General features: G+C 39.4%; 1 protein-coding gene across 8 annotated transcripts in view; it reads right to left on the reverse strand.

Annotated features, from left to right (window-relative positions):
• The window catches only part of SOCS6 (suppressor of cytokine signaling 6), a 31,342-nt gene extending 12,927 nt beyond the window's left edge, over positions 1 to 18,415 (reverse strand). For 2 of the 8 annotated variants that reach the window (XM_065053041.1, XM_065053039.1), the window contains exons 1-2: positions 18,278 to 18,383; positions 13,702 to 13,884 (exon numbers count right to left, since the gene is read on the reverse strand). The gene's annotated coding sequence lies outside the window, so the exon portion shown is untranslated. Of the gene's footprint in view, positions 1 to 13,701; positions 17,699 to 18,147 lie in introns of those variants that run through there. The other 6 variants (XM_065053036.1, XM_065053035.1, XM_065053037.1 and 3 more) reach the window with 5 other exon arrangements.
• Positions 18,416 to 20,055: the final 1,640 nt, after the last annotated feature.

The raw sequence follows: 20,055 nt of genomic DNA on the forward strand, positions 1-20,055 counted from the left end.
AATATTTCTATCTGATTGGTAGTTTTCCTCTGGGGAGTAACTAAAGAGTGTTAAGTGGCATCTTTGTATTACAGTTCATCTGTGTATATACAGTCTTGTAACTACAATAATCTCATCACTACAACCGCCAAAACCAGCTACTAACACCAGCAGTCCTCACCCAAGGTTACATCTCCCTTACACAATTGATTGGGGCACATGTCTCTTCCTGACCTACCAGACACTAATCTCTGTATTAAACCGAAACCAGCACCAGTTGATATCAGCTGGTATCTGCTCAAGAACACACAACACATTGCAATACCAATATTGCTGCTAGACTAGGAAGCTCTGGGGGAGCTGGGTGGGTCACAGCCGGAACAGGAACCACTTCAGCCACTCCTGCTACACCTCTCAGCAACTGGGAATCAACACACAAACAGGGAACAAAGCAGACTGTACTTTTTATGTGTTTACTTAAAGACTGGTGCAAGTACCACCTTTCATCACGTTCTTTTAAGCAGACATCTGTAACTAAGTGTACTCCTAACAAAATTTTTCCAGCATGCTGAAAAACTACAGGGAAAAAGAAAGCCACAACTTGGCTCCAAGACCCTGATGAACTAACGGTGAGGGGAAACCAAGGAAACAAAAATAATCCAGCTGATCAATGTATGCCAAGGCACTGAAAAAGTGAAATAGTTTTGCTGAGTCAAATTAGAGAAGTGAAATAAACCTGATGTATGTAGTCCACATGCATCCATTTCATTGCAGAAAATCTCAACCGCTGAGTGCAAATAAACCTTTGTTTTTCTTTCTCACACAGCTGTGCAGAAGCAGACAAAGAATGAGAATAATGCTCAGGCTCAGTTTTCATTTCTTGCTATTTTACAAGACAACAGCAGCCACCCTTGCAGCAGGCTGTCAGCAAAAATTCCATTTAGCTTCATAAGCAAAGGTTAGATTTCCTGGGAGATGATGTATGAGAATTCCTTTCCAAGTAAGGGTCCATCCCACTTCAAACTGACAGAAGGTAGACAAACTAAAATGCTTCTTCTCACTTGTAAGATATGGTGATAACCCTCAGCATAATAACAAAGACGACCTTATGGTTATCTAAGAGATTTACGCAAGCTTTTAAACCTTAATACTGCAAGACTGCAATGCTCTACAAACTAACTTCTCATTTAGCAATAAGGGTCAAAATCGTGTTCTGTAAAAAGGAATAATTTTTAAAACAATTTTGCCATAAGATTGTTGTAAAGTTTGAAACCAGTATACAATTTATAATAATACACAGCCTTTGGCAAGTAACACACTCTGTGCCTACTTGTTGGAGAACAACAGAAGTGATTGAAGTTAATACAGTGAAAACAAAATGAACGGGAAAAACATTCAGCAAAAAGTGCATTTCTGTATTTCTTTTTATGAAGAAGTACGCACAAATGCCTAAATCCTGGAATATATGTTGAAAAGGATATAACCTATCTAGTTGTATGCATGCAGGCACCCAAATCTAATTCTAAATGCAGCTTGTTTCTGAATCCCGATGCACTTAGAAACGTAATTTTAGAAATGCTGTCCAGCCATTAAAGTGTACACCAAAAAAGACAGAATAAACCAGACCATTCTCTCGAAATGATGTTTGTGGTCAGCAATAATCTGACCATTCTTTTAATATTACTGACTAAATAACATAATTGTGAGAAACAGTTTTGCAGCCCTTCCCAAAAAAGGAAAGAAAACACTTAGCAAACATGCAACAGCTGAATATTACCACTTCATAGTGACTTGTATTGATGTTGGTTTCGCTTTCAAAGTTTATGTCTGCCTACTTCAGGCTAGTGTTTCTACAGCAAGCAGAGAAACACTGTGACTGTGTGCAACTTCCAAAACACGAACAAAGCCAGCTGAAAAGGGTCTGCTGCTGACAGGTATTTTGATGAGGAGACATAAAACAGGCACCATGAACAATCTTTCCTACAGAGCTGTCAGAACAGACATTCAGCTTCTCGGGCCAAACCTCTGCCACCAATCAACCCCGCAGTACACAAAGCACGTACCGAATGGGCAATACAGAAATACACTGCTCAGTGAACAAGTGTATGCGCTTGTCTGCATCCAGGAAAACAATGCCAGAAAAGAAAGGAAAACATTGTGAGGGGAAGGAGGAAAATACAGGAAAAGTAACAGAAACAGAAGCCTTGTACCATACTTCTGCTGAAGATTATAAAGGTCTACACACAATCACCACATACTTCAGTATACTACTTGCTAGTATAAATACTTTGTTGTTGTTGTTGTTGTTAATGTAGCCATTCTCCCTAAATTACAAGCTGTTAATTTGGTATAATCATCATGTTTGCTTCTGCCTGTCCAATTCATTTGATGTGAAAATTAAAAGAGAGGCAATAGCATTTACACACTGTAGCACCAAGCAAGTACGACTGATAATCATCATCATGCTTTTTTTTTTTTTAAGGTGCAACATGGGATACTCTTCTTGAGAAGCAGAAATTAAAAAAACCTAAGCAACATTTCAGGAGAGCTATAAAGTCACATTCACAGAAAACAAACAAACAAACAAACAAACAAACAACAACAACCAAAAAAACACACCAAAAAAATAAAAGTCAAACCTAACTTTTACTTTAAACAGCATGCCAGCCACACTATCTAGCCAACAGGTGACTTCATAGCACATATTTGTAAAACTGGTTATGCTGACCAGCAAGTTGTAAACTGCTCACCTTCTCACTTCCATTTATGCTTATCTGACAGACAACTAGAAACACGTAATTGGCCTTTGTTCCTACAAATCAGATTCACCTGCCAAAGATATGGAAAACCAGAAAAAAAAAAAATCTGCACAAGTTATTTCAAGGTAATACAACTATTTTCAAAATATCCAGAAGAAAAAAGAATCTTTGTAAAATTACCCCAACAACTTATAAACTACATTAAGATCATGTTTTTCTTCAAACAGTAATACAAATGTAATTATCTGTTCCACTAATAAGAAAGAAATATTGTTAAACTCTAAAAAAGAAATTTATTCTACAGAGATTTGTCTAACATACATGAGCTAAAACAAAATCAACTGCAACAAGTTTTTTAAATAGAGACTGGTTTGAGAATTCACTATACAGAAAAAAGTGGATTCCGCTTTTCCAGCATATCAAGCACAGTCACATGCTACAATTGGAGAACCTTTGCTTAAAGTAAGCTTCATTCTCCTATTTTTCAGCTTCTCTAGAAGGCCTGAACAACCAGCAATACACTGCTCTTGTACCCACCATTCTGCCTTGGATCTCAGGACTGATGATGGGTGCACCTGTGGCTTCAAATTAACCTCAGCTAGGTTAGTTTCTGACTAGGGCTGAATTAACCTTTGAATTCATATGAGCAGCTAGGACCTCCAAATTCTTTGCAGCTATCACCCCCACCACTTCTACCACACCATTTTCAATAATAATAAAAGCTTTCTTTCATTTGGAGATAACACTCTATCCTCTCAATTTAAGCTAAGATGCAGCAATCCTTTATAATGCAGTTAACCCTCTACATAAGTGGAAGAATTAAGTGGATTCGTTTATGGCATGGGGGGAAAGAGAGCACAATGCCTCAATTAAAAGAGAAATAAAAGTAGAAAGATCTTTCCCACAGCATCTGCGCACTGTTCACACATGGAGAGAAATCTCCAAGGATGCCAAGGAGGAAGAAGCAGCTAATGACACTCCTCAGAATCATGGAGAGGAAAGGACTGGTCACTGGTCTGGGACTTTCTTCACTAAATTGCCCAGCGAGAAATTCAATGTATTTTCTATACATACACTACAAAGATCCCACCATCCTCCTCCAGACCATACAAAGAGGTTTAATATCAATACTGCATAACACTTGCCTCCTATCAAGGCATTCAGTTGCTATACAACTCAAAGATTTAATAAGTTTCAAACCTGCAGAGCCCTACTTCCATGGCTTTGCTTTTTTATGCACATTAAATCACTTGGTACCTTTACTTTCTAACAGTGGAAAATTTTGACAGAATACAAACACTGACAACTGATATTATCCTTTTTCCCTGGGTGTGCAACGTGACAGAATATGTTTGTGAAATTCACATTATTTTGTTAATTCATTTTTTATTAAAGATACAGACATCTTTCCAAAGTAATAACCAACTGGTTTACTACAAATTTACACAATTAACACAAATAACATACATATACTATGACAGTATGTGCACCCATGAAGTATAACGCATTGAAAGAGAAATAGATGGTCAGTGAAACATGAAGTACCTGGGGTGAAAAAGCACTGGCTACATTTAAATAACAGTTACTTTTAGTAAACCAAGGACTTTCCAATCCTTGAAAATAATAACTAGATAAAATACTATAACACAATACAGACTCAAGAAAATGAATTCCCTAGGGAGTTCCCAAAAGTTTAGCATTATATTTGCATTCAAAGATTGCAGTTTGTTTTCGCATTTCTTCCTATATAAACAAAGCTCAACCAACCAAGGCTCCTTCTGTCTGTGTGCCCTCCAGCCCCTTCAGGGCTGCACAATGGAGTTGTATCAAATAAACAGAGAGGTAGTGTCTCAACTGAGAGAGCAGCTCTAGCAAAAATCCATATATTTCATATATCTATTAAAAAATCCAAGGCACAGACATTTCTAAATATAAGAAAAGCTTTCTCTGGAGCTCAAGTGTCTCCAAAACCAAGGAAGAATGTGGCATGAAACAACTCCATTCCTCACAGAGACACATTTCACAAAACTGTTTCGTTGTAATGATACTTCAAATCAGCAATTAGTAATAAAATAAGTCTATATGAATAAGTTGTTGGTTTGGGTTTTTTTTGTTTGTTTGTTTGTTTGTTGTTGTTGTTTTTTTTTTTTTAATTGGCTAATTTACAGTGTCAGTAACAGAAAAAATGTTTACCTCCAACTCTCAAGATATCACCAATGTTCATTAGAAGCACAAGTGGTTTGCTACTGCGATTTGTCTTTAACTTCTGATTAGCAGTTAAAGAGAGAAAGGCTTAGGTGATACTTTTTATATCACTGTGCTAATAAAACACTGGCAAAATATATTAAAAATTAAAACCATTTTCTATGTATCATATTAATTTAAGAGTCCTTATTCCCAATGTGATCACTAAGTTACACTAGCAACATTACTTTCTTGAAAATTTAGAATATAATCACTAAAATAATACTAGACAACTTCTGTCAGTGAATAAAATCCTTTGTGTTTTCCCTTGTGAACAACAGCATATTGAGGAAATTCATTTTATATCCTTTATCTGAACTATTTATATAGGAAACACAGTAAATCATTTCATTAAGGTCTAAAGTTCAAGAACTCAGAAGTTGAAAAAAGCCAGAAGAGTTGCCTGAGCAGTTCTCCTCCGTGCCTCACATACAGAACAAAAATGTTTACATTAATTTCACTCCCCACCACCCTTTAAAATGTAGGGTCCCATAATTTACTTACAGAATAATAATTAAACTCCAAATTCCAGAGCTCACAGACAGAATTATTTGCTTCATTAAAAAAAAACTTTTGCTGTCTCTTTATCTGACACTTAAATGTTAATGCACAGGCACTCAATGCTGTATTCAACACTTCATGAGCTGGAACACTAAGAGCTCAACTTCCACTTTTTATGATGGATTTGTAGGCTGAACAACATGCACAGTCAGGCCAAATTAAGGTCCTTTAATTCTGAGACCTGCATTCTGAATTTTCATAATGTGGAGTGATGGGAGGGGATGGTGGGGGTTGACTCGTTGGGGTTTTGAGTAAATACCTACTTAAATCTGAAATATCCTCCATCTCTCAATGTAAGTATAAGATGACAACAGAACCAAACTACTGCAACTCCAGTAGTTGATTGCAACAGCAAATTGTCACCCACTGAAGGAGATCAGGTAAAGCTTTCAAGGGTTTGCTGACAATGCAGGAATAAGACAAACACAAGGCCTTGGGTTTCATCATCCTGTGGAGACATACCCAACCATTCAAGATACCTTCTATCACTGTCCTCTATTTAGTCATTATTCAACTTCCTGACTTTCTTTTAAAACTTTACAATTCAGCAGATATTTTACAAAGTCTTTTCAGACCAACTGTTTCATCTATCAAAGCAGTAAGTGAATGAATCACCCATCTTACAGTACAAAGAAGTATCAGGTAACCAGAAGATGATCAGAAGATCCATCAGTGATGTACCTCTAAAGGAGTTAAAAATACACAGGGAAAAAAAAAAAAGCAAAGAAAATAAAAGAAAAAACAAAACACAAACAAACAAAACACAGCAAGGTACAGACGAGGGGGGGGGGCGAACAACAAAAAAACCCCACAAACAAAAAAGTCCTCTGCCCCCTAAAGGGACCCAACACCCTCCAAGGTTATTTCTAAACTATTAATGAAAGTGCAACCTTCAAAGAAAGTAAATTCAGAGTAACAAAGAGGCCAACAGTATTTTTGTCCATTGTTTAAGCTTTATACAACATAAACTCCTGAGTTTGCTAAATTGGTGTCTCCCATGAGGCACAGAGTATTCTCACAAGCCCTACCACATTCTCCTTGCAACACAACCACTCTGAGGCTGATGGCCTGCTTTCCAAAAATAAAATTCAAAGCAAATTACATTTGGCAAACTGCAAAGGTCAGAACTACAACCAGTCACCTAAAATATAGATAAAACATCTGATTTTTGTCCAAATTCAGACTTTTTTCAGTACCTAAGCATAAGCAACTCCTCCAAAAATCAAAAGGATTTGCAAGTACTCAGAGCATTCTAGGAGAGTCAGGTTCCTTAAGTCTCTAAAGAGATAAGCATCCTATACCCAAAAAGTTTTTCATCAAAACCCTTCTCCCTTCACATACACAGAGCTGTCTATTCTAGGAAGTACCAAAATTTCAGAGGGATTTTTTTTATTTTTTTTTAATTAAAAACGCCTAAGTAGCGCTTAGCCTTATTTTTGCATATAAAAGCAGAAGTACTTAGTGTTAGCAGATCTGTACCAATGAACTGCACTCTACCTCCAGGCTATACCTCATGGCTACGCCTTCACCTGCCTCCTTAGTCATGTTCTCAAACTGTCCATCGTTAGCTCACAGAATCATGCTCAATAAAATGCTGAATAACCTCTTTCTGGACATCATGAGAAGTGCATGAACAACCACAGTATCCCTCTGCATCACATAAGGAGCTTGCAGCAGGGGAAATCTAACTACAAATTCTAGCAACTTGGATAGCGGTCCTAGCCATTGTGGAACGGAAATTCTTACTTAGTCTTGATTAAGATACTCTACTGTGCAGAAGCAGTTTCAGATACAGGATGAATTGGGCCAGAAAGTCAGGCCCAGGTTTTCCCTCTTCAAGCCAGTTGCTTACTGCACTGGGATGAGAAAACATTCCCTTTCTTATTCAGCTCAGTTAATACTCTGTAGAACAGCTTTAAAAGAAGAAATAGAAAACTTTCCACACTACAGAGAAGCCAAGAGGTTGTTCAAGGCAGTTCTCATACAGAAAGAAGTGGAGAATTTATTTGGCTATCTTACATTCTGACTGGGGGCTCTAGTTACCAAGCTGCTACAGCTGTATTTTACATCACTGGGACATACTGCTTGCAGCCTATGAAACCTGTATCTGCAAATGACAAGGGAATTTTTTGCTATACTTTTATATTTAATTTCATATTTAATTGCAGATAAATTTTGTTTATCATATGATGCTAGGCCCAATGTCCACCGATTACGTGGTTCCCAATAAGTAACAGTGACAACAACATACTTCATTAACACATACTTTGGAATCAATTTTAAAGGTAAAAGAGCATTTTTCCTTACTTCAGGTGTAAGGAACTCCCTCTTACGTAGTTATATTTGTACCTTATTTGTATTCAGGAACACCTATGCTATTTAATAAGATGCAGTTCAACTGAGACTAGTATTGGTTTGGTCTAGGCTCTGATAGTACTTAATAGAAGGGAAAACTTAATCCAAAGGGAAAAGTTTGCATAAATAACTTCATCAGAAAAACGTTATGAATAACTTCTTCCAAGTGAATATAATTCTGTCATAAAACTTGTAGGATTATGCATTGGTAAAGGTTCAGGCTGTCAAAAATGGATCTGGGTCACAGTAACACTCAGATTCCCCCTCAGCTGTCTTACTTCTGCCCAACTAGTTGAAGCAGCTATATGTACAATACTAGACTAATGTCCATAGGACAAAGTTTGCAACTAGTAAATAAATTAAAAACACCTACTGGACTCCAGCAGGAAGGGGGAGAAAAAAAAAAAAAAAAATAAATCAAAGTTGGAGTTACCAAGATATGTACACTTTATTAAGCATCTAAATACTCATGAAAGCTTATGTTAGATCTAACAAAGTGGATGCTAATCAAATATTCTTGGATAAACACAGTTATGAACCTAATAGCAACAAGAACAATACAGGCAACACTCACAACCACAATTAAGGCCACTGGTAGTGTCATTCAGTCAAGTGTCTCTGCCCAGGAGGATGCCAGAGCACCAGTGAGATCCTCAGCTGGTTTCTCCTAAAGCTAGCTTTTACAGAGTTGCTTTACCTATGCACAATTGCTTACAACTGTGATCCAAGAGCACGAGAGCAAAACCGCAATCCATCTGTCAAAGAGACACAGAAGATCAAAACCATAAATCATCCCTCAATCATCCCTCGATTTTATTTTCTTGGAATTCAAGGTACAGAAAAGGGAGGGAGGGGTGGTGTCAGTCATAGTTTGTAGAAAGGCTTTATCCATAAATAATAGTTACCAAATAGACTTTTAACTTCATGGTGCGTTTAAGCACCTGTACTTCAAGCCTCAGAGAACCACCTCATCTAGAAAAATAAACATGTTCCACATTACTTAAGTACCTTAAACAGTCTTGTTGAATATACATAAATCATAACATTAGAAGTACTCTAAAAGGAGGTATGAATAACTTTTGTCTTTTTTAAACCAAAATCTTTTTTTTCTGAAAGTAAAAATTAAAACTTCAAGTGACTTAGTACCTCATACTGATGAAGAAACTTTACAATTTCCCATTACTACTACATAAACCAATGTCATTTTTCAAGAGACAAAGTGATAAACACTAAAGAGTCTTTCAAACAATGGCAGTCAAAAGTTAGTACAACACAGAAACAACTTAATCCACAAAGTTAAAAAAAAATTAATCCAATTTTCTGAAAAGCTAATAGTACATGGAAAGTGATTAATTATAGGGGATTTATTTGGTACATTCTGAAGTGAGAAAAAAAAAAATCACTTCTGATGGATACAAGACAGAATTTAAACTGCCTTTCAACAACTAATCTGAAAATAAATCCAAGTATTCCTTTTGTTTGAAAAGTCTATTCCTCCACAATTTGCACTTAATAAGTGTTTACCATAAAATTACCAGCTTTGATAATATTTTATAAGTACACAAGCTCCCTATTTCCTGCATCTTCATTTTTGAAGTACTCCATTATTTTAAGGTCCTCTAAATACAATCAAATTTGGAGGGGCTGAGGGATGGAAAGGCTCATGGGGGTTGAGGTTTCACCCTTCCAAAATTCTAAGCACTGAAAACCAGATTATTTAAACAGAAATACTCACATGTTCACCTTGATGAACCAATACCTAAATAAACAATAATATTATATTTAAAGCTACAGTACTGATTCTGAAATCAGTTTCAGAATCTTCAGAATCAGAAAATGAGTTTCATGCAAAACAAAAGGGTCATGTATTGTCAGGTTTCTTAGGAGCACAGCATGCAAAAACAAGATTGAAGAAGGCTCATAATAACGTTCTCTTCTCTTTTCTACTATTAAAACTCCAAATTATTTTTATTGCAATCCTTATTTCAATACACTCTATTTCCAGGATCTCCAGCATTTTCTTTCCTCCCTTGGATTCTATGTGATTCATAAGCAAGCCTGTCAACTGCTAAACAAAGTTAAAACAGTTTTAAAGCTTTCTGAAAGAATAAAACCTTAAGAAAGACATTTGAAAACTATCCTTCTTAACTGTCATGATTCTTTAAAGTGAATATTCCTCACTTAGAGAAAGTTAGTACCTCTGTCAAACCACATACAGGAAGATCAGGTTAGGATCACTGTCAACCTCAAATCCAACCAATTTTATACACAGAATGTCAAATAGGATTGGCTACTGAAGGTCAGTCTTTCACGGTCAGCAACACAGATCCAATCAGTGAAACAGAAAGCAGGGTTTATTCTACAGACAAGCTAGCACAACACAACAAACCACAAGGAAAAGGAGAGAAAAAAAAAAGGGGGGGGCGGGGAGGAGCGAGGAGAAGACTTCCTTCTTTTCCTTCTTTCTGTTTAAAGATCAGGAGATCTTCAGTCAGGTGGGTGCCCAAGAGGGAAGCTCTTTCCTCACAGAGTACCTCTTGTAATTAAGCAGCCACTCCTGGAAGACACTCTGGCAGCAGAACCTGGATCAGCAGCATAGCAGTCCCACTGGGCACCTGCCCTCACAGACAGCCTGGCTGCTCCTCCAAGGTCTAAGGACCCACTGCAGAGAATAATCCAACTTCTGCATTTGGGAAAGCGAGAAAGTAAAAACACATTTTATTTAAAGTATTTCCATCCCCACTTTCACTGGGAGAAGGCTTAATAAGAACAAAGAGTAAACTAATTATCTTCTTTATGATTTAGAGCCTATCCATATATGGGAAACAGGCCACACAGCTGTGCTCAAAGTACTGTCAAATAAAACAAGGTAAAACACCAGTACAGAGAGTATTATCTCTGTCTAACCTCACAGAATTACATTATTTCCCTTAAAACAGAAGGTGAAACATTAAATACGTTTATCTGAATTGACAGTCCTTTTAAGTCCAAGGGGTGCTTTCACAAAAGCACATATATTAACACTGCACAACTAGTGCACTGACCAGAATGGGAATATACTTTTGACTGCATGGGCAAAGCTGCTTAACCACCTTTTTTTTCCTTTATGAAATCCTGATTTGTCAGAATAACACCTTTTTAGGGGACTATACCAGTTCTGACAAAGCTTACTCTACATGCAAATTTTCTAATTTTGGGTCAAAACTAAGGAGACTCTTAATTATTCATGATTAAGATCAGGAACTTTTCCTCCTTCTACTCCTACACTCTAATCACCTGCAGACAGAAATGTCTCACTACCCCAACCAGCAAATCTGATGGAGAATACGTTAGCTGAAGTTTTTAGACATACACTGTTTCGCCCTGATGCACACTGGAAGACTTTCAGTTTTAGTTATGTTTGGGGGTTTTTTGTGGTGGTGTTTGTTTGTTGTGTGTTTTTGTTTGTTTTTTTCGTTTGGTTGGTTGTTTTTTTAATAATGTTCAACAGAAGCAGAAAATAATTTTCCACACAGCCCTAAACAATCTGATTTTGTTTATATTCAGTACCAACCCAGGAAATATTAATTAACTGTGATCAGTCATTTAAAACCATAGGACCACTCATTGTACATTATGTTTATCTTGCAAATGAAGAATTGGGGCCTTACACTGAGCAACTTCACCTTGGTGTATAAATTCTTGCATGCAGGATCAAAGATAACGTTTTCACTGTCTACATGAAGTTAATATGCTCTATGAGATTTACACAAGCTCCAAGCCCCTAAGATAGCTTTCCCCAGAGCAAGGTCAAATTTCTGCAGACAGGAGTATAGAAGCCCAGCTGCGAAAGCTAGCTAAGCTTGAAAGTTCAAACATGAAAGAAATAGTCATGTACATGCACACTGGTTTTTCTCCTGTTCTCTCCGACACAAATTTAAACTTATACACGCTATAAATAAAACTAAAATCTTTATTAGCCCAATTTAAAAAGAGAGTAGACATATTTTTTCAGTGCAGATACAGAGAATTTCCGTTCCTGTTTTCCATGTCACACAAAATCTAAAACACAGCAGATTCCAAAAAGCATTTCTTTTTGTAATACACAGGACATTTGAGTCAGTATTGAGGTAACAGCTTGCCTTCACAGTCTTCTTTTAAGATTTAGACTGCAAATAAGACTAGTGACTTGGTCAGTATAGACTTTCTTTTATCCCTTGTAGTAAAGGACCGTGGAATATTTACATCTAAGTGTTTTCCCAGGTAACTAGATTCTTTGCACAAAATCATGCCAAGGGCCTATGGCAAGCCCTTTATTACTTCTCAACATTACTTACTAACAAACAACAGCTCTTTCTTTCAATGGCCAAGAAAAGGAGAAAAGTCAATGTTTCAGAGAGCACTGGATCAGCATTCATTTGCCTCTGTCTTCCACTGAAGAGAGAACAGGGAGGAGAAAAAAAAAAAAAGAAAAAAAAAGCCAGCAGGCATCTACCTTACACAGAGCCAGACTTGAGATCTTATACATAACCTGGCAACTTGTACCTCTGAATGCACAAACCAACTATTCTGGAGTCAGTCTCCTCAGGCTGACCAAAATTCCAGCCTGGAAAACTTGCCCAGTGCGGGTTTCACCCAAACCAGTATGTCTGCACAAACAGCTTCTGTTAGTGAATCCGCCGAGAATTCCTCACTCATCCAGTTCCCACCAGCTCCTGAATGAAGAGTGCCGTCCTGACAAGCTTCCTACACTGTTTTTGGAGTAGTTTCCACAAATCTCATCCTGGAAGGTACACCTTCTGTAATCAAAAACCTTTACCTGATGCCATTCTTTTTCATTTCTCTATTACAATTATTAAACCTTCTAATCTGATACCAGATTACCAACCAAAAGGGATTCCAAGGGTATTAAAACCTATTACTGACGCCAAAAACACAGCTGGCATTATAGCTTGTAATTACCTGGTCTTGTAACACTTACTGAGACAAAGTCAGGGGAGACAGGATTCCCTAAATCACAAGCAACAAAAAAAAGAAATAAAGCTTGACCACTGTATCAGAGACATCTTGGGATCAAATAAACATGCTTCAGAAACGTCTGGAGTAGCCTACTGATTTGTTCTCAACCTTTTTGAGGAATGCAGACTGCTTTAGAGAAGGAAAAACAATCACCTACTCAAGACTCCTACAAACTGCTGTTTTAGCACATTTACCAGAGAACGTGAAAATTAATTAAAAATAAAACTACTCAAGAGAAACAGAGATCACACACTGTAAAAGCAAGTCTGACTGGAACCTCACCTTCCAACAATTTTGTCATCAAATGTAGCACTCTATTTATTAAGTTATACAGAATATCCTTGAGGAACAATACCAAAGCTTTTAAATCTGCAATCTCAAATCCTAAAAATCAATTTATCTACTAGGCACATTTACTTTATTAACTCAAGACCACCAAATCTTACACAAGTCCTCTTACAGATCAGTATCATATACCATCCAAGTTAAATAATACAAATACAGTTGCTAATTATACACTGCACTGGGAAGCAAAGGAAAACACCACATATCTGTATGATTTAGCTAACAATACATACAGGTTCATTTTCATTGTTAATGTTTTTTAACTAGAGACCACTTAATGAACTCTTAAAAAAACCCAAAACAAAACAAAATGCCCACAAAACAAAACCACCAAACTAACATCTACTATTTACACCTGGCAGAGAAAACAGCTCTCATCCAAAACTGTTTTACAGCAGTTTACAGAAAAATTATTTGGTGTTTATAACAATAACAAAAAAAATCCATATACTTCACAAACCTGAGATTTTTTAGAACTGCCAAGGTACCGCACTTGGTAGATTACAAAAGAAAACAATGTTTCACAGACGACAGGAAGCTTCTGGTGCTCTATGTGCTGTATATATACGCAATAGGAAGCAATGTTTGGAGAGTAGCACCTGAACAGAAATCCATATATATTGCATCCTTAGGTTGGGGTCACCTGCAAGCAAAGAGATTTTTTTCATATTCCTTTAACAGAGTTCTAAAGACAGAGGCACAAAAACTCAGCCAATGTTTCTGCATTCATGTTACACAAATAAAGACTTTATTTAATTTGCACAATTTTCTTGGTGATTTAGCAACCAAGGAACAATTTTTTAGGTAACATGTGGCTTACATCCTTGTCATAAATGAAGACAACTGAATTTCTCACTGTCCAAAGTGTTATATGAACTGTTAGGGACATACAAAAGGGCCAATAATTTTCAGAGTATTTCATCTTAATATCTTCCAGAAGAAAATTTCATGACAGATAATAGCCTAATTTTTTTTTTTTAAATAAAAATATCTAAACATGGGTCCTTAAATCCATATTAGACTCTAATAAATAGAAATAAGATTTGCAAAGCCATATGCCTCAAAACTTCCTGAAGTTATCTGGAGTTGTAGATGCTTATTGTTTGCATGCCTGTATATGACAATAACAGGGTTCAGAAGATAATGAAAACTAGGTAGAAGAAAAAATTCAGAGCAACTTTTATTTAAGAGAGCTTCAGAAATCAGAGAGCTAAATTTCTAACACTTTGATACAAAAGTTTTAATTCTCACGATAAGCAGACTAAGTCAGACTGCATCATGTTGCCTTTTCAAATTCAGCCGTTGTAGATTCTAGCAAAGTTTGTGTAACCTTCTTTATATATTTGATGTATTACACAACACTTTGCATACAGTCAGCTTTCCATTTTCATCCAGGGCAATAATGCAAGGCCAGCTTGTTTTGGTTTTGACCACCAGAAGAGGCTGAAGTAGGTAACATGTTTTTCTTTCAATAGCTTAAGATCATTTAGCTACAGTGAGAAAAAAAACCTACTGCAACAAAAACCCCAAAGCTACTAATTTTTAACTGTTTGTTTCAAAACCAACTAAACTATTTTTAACACAGAAATTTATCCAACTTACATAGTACAGAGTTTTAATTCAGAAATCAATTATTTCTAGAGGAAAAAGCAAAAATATCAACAAAAGAAGGAATCTACCGTGTGTCGTGAATCTTTATCCTCTGCTGTATCAGAAGCATGTTTGAATGGTATGAAGTTGCTTTTTAAACGTGGACAATATTCCATTACAAACACACTCTTCTTGTTAAAAAAAAAAAAAAATACTGTATGTAACTTGCCATCCGAAATCGTCAAGGAAAATTTTCAGGCCAGTTGTTTTTTTTTTTTTTTTTAAAGGATACTGCCTTGCCTACTACTATTACAAATGTATTGAGAGGCACTGGGACAGGGGCTGTAAGAACTTGGGAGCTTTTAATCAAGTTTATCTATTGTCTTATTGTTTTCTGAAGACTGACATTTATTTCCAGGAAAATAAGCATACACAAAGATGGAATGAAATTAGATCTTGGCAAAATATCAAAATATAAGGATAAGGAACATTACCAGATATTGCTATTTCTGTTTATGGTTTTTTGGTGTGGTTTTTTTTTTTTTTTTTTTGTTTTTGTCTGTTGGGGTTTCTTTATTTGTTTGGTTTGGAGGCTTTTTTTAGAGTTAAAAAAGAAGAAGCTCAAAAGTTCTGTATTTCTTTTCATTTTAATACTTTCTACTACAAAATATACAGTTAAATTGCATACGAAATCTCTGTTCTGCATTTCAATCCCAGTCCTAGCCAACTTATACTCAATAAATTTTAGTATTTGCATTCCTCAATTAGGTTACATTTACTTTTATACTACCTCTGTCTTATTTTCTTCCTTGGACCATCACAACCACTTGAGATAACCCCTCTAATTAGTTGCTAACACACATTAAAGCACTATCAACAAAACACTGAGACACACACCACAAGAGAACAGTCTCCTTTCTATCTACTTTATGTTATCACCTCCCTACAACACGTTGTACTACACAAACACTACCAAAATAGTGCTGTGTAGGCCCAGGAGGGCAGTAAAGCAACAGCAAATAAAGCACTTGAGTAAGAAACGACCCTGGACTGTGGCCTCAGTTTTGCCAGCAATAGTGTAGCAAATATGTGATGAACTCAAGGAAATGCCACTGGATGAAGTCTTTCAAATGTTTATGTTCAAATTACCATATGACTATGAAGATTTCTTAAGGAAGAGCAGAAAGAATTAACTTGCTTCCTAAGAAAAACTCTTAATTAAGAGTTCACTCTCTTATTCTAGCCCTTCACTGCACTAAGGAGAGGGAGGGGGTGTAATCTACTTGCAGAACAATACAAACCAAGTTATCATTTCTTCAAACCATCCCTTTCTAAGAGTAACACAAGGTGTTCAACTCACCTTCACAATCTAGGGTCAAAGAAATTGACAGCATATTATAAATTAATATACGTATTTTTTTACATTTCAGTATGTCAAGTTCTCAGGAAGTTTAGGATTATCCATCATGACTCCTGAATCCATCCAAACACTTTGATGCTGCACATACGCAGTGCGATGAAGAGAGGTTCACAAAAGCTCAGGAAGCACCACAGTGTTTCTTCTTAACTATTCCATAGCCTTGCAGTTTCCCAGGAAGTTGGCAAATGCAGGTATCACTACATAACAGTACACTGTGAGCATTCATACTTTCAAGGCTTAATTTCATTCAATTTTAATTTAAAAAATCTGCTTAAAGCTGAAAATCTGGATATAGGGAATACATGCCTGGTTAAGCATACAACAGGTGAACCTGCTTTAAGTCATTGCTTAGTTCCAGCCACAGTGCAATGCCACAGCACCAAGAAATACATAATAGGAAGTGAATACTCCATTCAAGTACTGCTTAACATTTCATGAATATAAGCATTTTGAAAAAGCTAAAATTTGCCTTTCATAAGTTACACATAAAACTGTGAGCTACGATTACTTCCTTACTGCAGAAGACTCCAAAAATACCTACACATTCTCCAGTGGTATAAAGTCTTCCAGCAAAGCTAAGTAATCTATTTCTGTAACTATACTGAAGCTTCCATACTTTCTACAATCCAATGATGTGTTTATTAACATGAAACAAAAATAGCACTATTTTTTCCACCCAGAACAGAAATGCAGATGCATTATTCCTCAAACATTTGTGCAGACAGGAGGCCCGCAGCAGGCATTTTTAAACTATAGGTGTATTAGAGACTGAGCATAGCATAAGCATTCCTGGCAGGCAATAACAAGGGATTGGGACCTAATAGCGAAAGGGCACAAGAATTTTTTAAGTTTAAGAGAAGCTTTCTCTGATTGGAGTATATTCTGCAACCAAACTCTTTAACAGAGTTACCTACTCCACACATACACACAAAAAAAGCGTTCCAAACTAAGATGATTTTGAAAATATAGGAAGATGAAATAATCAAGAAGGCAGAAAGACAGGCAAAGCACCTCAAGTCACAGAAGCATCATTCTCTGCACCTCTTAAAAATCTCAGTGTTCTGTAAAGGCTTTTTTCTTAAGCAAACGAGAAGGCATGGGCCAGGAACAGTTCTTTTCTGAGAAAAGTGGCAACATCAGGCAAATAGAACGTAAGAAGCAGCTTGAAGAACAATGAAAGCCAGTAAAGTTTGGGGGGACTGTGTTGTTTTTCAGTTGAAGTCAAGTTTTTAAGTGCCTCCTGTCACAGAGAGCAGCCTTTCCCTCGCTCGTCCCTTCGGGAGCCCTTGGGACACCCTCACCTCACAACAACGCTACACCCGCTGCCCCGGGGCTCCCCAGCCGCACAAGCCCCTGCAGCGGCTGCCCAAACCGCCACCTCCAGACACCCGCCCTGCTGGAGATGGGGACCGCACCCCCCAACCCAAAACTGAAGGCGGGTTTCAGGGCAGGTGGATCCGCCCAATTCAGCTGCCCCCGGTAACGGCACGGGTAGGAGCGGGGTGCATTTGGGCAGCTGCCCAGGGGAGGAGGGAGAGAGGCCGGCGGGCCCCACCGCCGCGGCTGGCGAGGGCGAGAGGCCGGCCCCGGTCCCCTCCTGTCACGGCGGGGGCTGGGCAGCGCCTCGGCAGCCCGGGCCCGACAATACTCCCCGCCAGCCCGCCCGCCTTGCAGGCCGCGCCGCGGCCCCGGTGCCTCCGCAGGGCCTGGCGCCGCCGCAGGCTCGGGGAGCCGAGCAAACAAAGGGAGAGGAGGCCAGGGCCGCGGCTCAAGAGGAGGGCGGCGGGCACCCGCGAACCACGCCGTCCCCATCCGCCGGCTCTCCCTCCGCGGCCACCGGGGAAAGGGATAAGGGGAGACGGGCCGCGGCGCGCCCGTTGTCCCGGGGACGCTCACCCAGCGGAGGCCGCGGTGTCCCGCTTCCAGCGCGGGCCTCTCCCCGGGCACCTCGGCGGCGCGGCCCGGCCTGCGCCGGCATCCGGGCTCGGCGGCGAGCAGCCTCGCGGGGCGGCGGAGCGGGACTCACCGAGGAGGAGGAGCTGGCGCTGCTGTTGCTCTTGCGGGGCCCGGCCCGGCTTCGGCTCCAACTCCCTCCCTCGCCGTGCCGCCGCCTCCCTGTTCCTGGCGCCGCTGCCGCTTCCTCCGCCTCCTCTGCCCCCACCCCTCCGTCCTCGGAGGGGCGCACGGGGGTGGCCGGCCGCGATGGCCGCTGCTTGCGGCAGGCACAGCTCCGGCTGCGGCGCCCCCGCGTACAGCCCGGCGGGGGCAGCGGGGCCCAGGACACCCCCGCTCCGTCCCTCCGCCTTCCTGCTTGACCCAACCGCGCCCGCCTCACCACACCCGGGGCGGCCAGACCCCTTCCCTTCCCCGAGTCTGGGCGCCTTTCCCCGGGCTCGTCCCCGCTCGGCGGCCGCGGAAAACTTGGAGGGGGCGGCTGGGATTCGCGCTGGGAGGGAGGAATGAGCCAGGGGCTAACAAAGCCCAAGCGCCCCCTTCCTCCACCCCGGTTTTCCACAGCTCCCCTTGGCTACCGAAGCTGATACATAAAGTTCACAGGGAGCAACTCCCCCTTTATTTGTTTTCGCGAGCGGCATCGCCTCGCTGGCATCGTACCGCCGGGGCCACCCCCAGCCTCTCCCCGCCCCGAGCGGGGGCGACAAGCCCGGCCCGCGGCTGCCCCGCCGGGAGGCGCCGCCGATGGGCGCTCCCCCCTGGGGCCGCGCCGCGCTGGGCAGGGAGGGGGTCTGGCTTGGCCTTCCTTTCCTTCTCCTCCCTTCATCTTCGCTTACATCTCCCTTGGCGTGAACGCGATGGGCGAGAAGAGGCGTTATTTTTGTGTTTTAACTTCGCCTCACAGAGCGCCACAAGAAAAGTGCCACTAAACTTCAGCCGCATCAGCTGTGCTACAGCAGCTTCAGGCAAGCAGGCTGTTTGCTTGCTTGCCGATCGCTTTTTTTTTTTTTTTAATAAAATGCTAAATCGAGAGCAAGAAAACAATTCTTAATTTAGGACGTGTGAGACTGACGGAAGCAACTAGCGGGGGGCGAAGAATTAAAATCTGTGAAAAACATGGGTCTTAAAAGTTGTCGCAAGTCACATTTGCTCACTGACGCAGTTAGTAAAATACTACCTTCGTTTCCTGCTTGTGATATGTAACTGATGCAAATCAAGAACCTGATTTGCAAATATCTGCATAATTTGCTTACCTATGTAATCTCATGAGAGTCCCTGAGATTATATGTCTGACTCATTACACAACTACTTAACTGATTTTTAAGGTTAAAAAATTGCTAAAACTCACAAGGTTATGAGAATATTCATGTACATTCTTCATGAACTCTTCTACTGAGATCAAAGGTATTGGTGGGTTGAGGTCAGTGAATTGCTTAATTGCCAAAGTTATTTGAGATCAGAATGTGTCCTGATTGCATTTACATTTCTATATCTCAGGCATTTATTGAGAGTTAAAGGCTTTTCTTGAGACTCATCCAAGAGTCATATGCTTCTTTATGCGTTTGATCGACCTCAGTTGCTGTCAGGCCAGGACCATTTCAAGAGACGATGACTCTAATAAGTGTTGCAAAAGGAAATTATTTTTTTTCAAATACAAAGTTTGGCTTTTTCAGATATAAAATATCTGGAATGATTTATGGTTTTGTTAAGTGTTTTAAATTAAAACTGTTTGTTTTACAATTATGATTACGTGTTATCAGTGGTATAACAAACAAAGTTAAGAATAGCTCTAAGTGGATGATTTCAGAAACCTTATGGAGTTTCCCTCTTGCTTGTAAAACCAATATTGTC

Source organism: Columba livia, chromosome 2, assembly GCF_036013475.1.
Source record: "Columba livia isolate bColLiv1 breed racing homer chromosome 2, bColLiv1.pat.W.v2, whole genome shotgun sequence".
NCBI lineage: Eukaryota > Metazoa > Chordata > Aves > Columbiformes > Columbidae > Columba > Columba livia.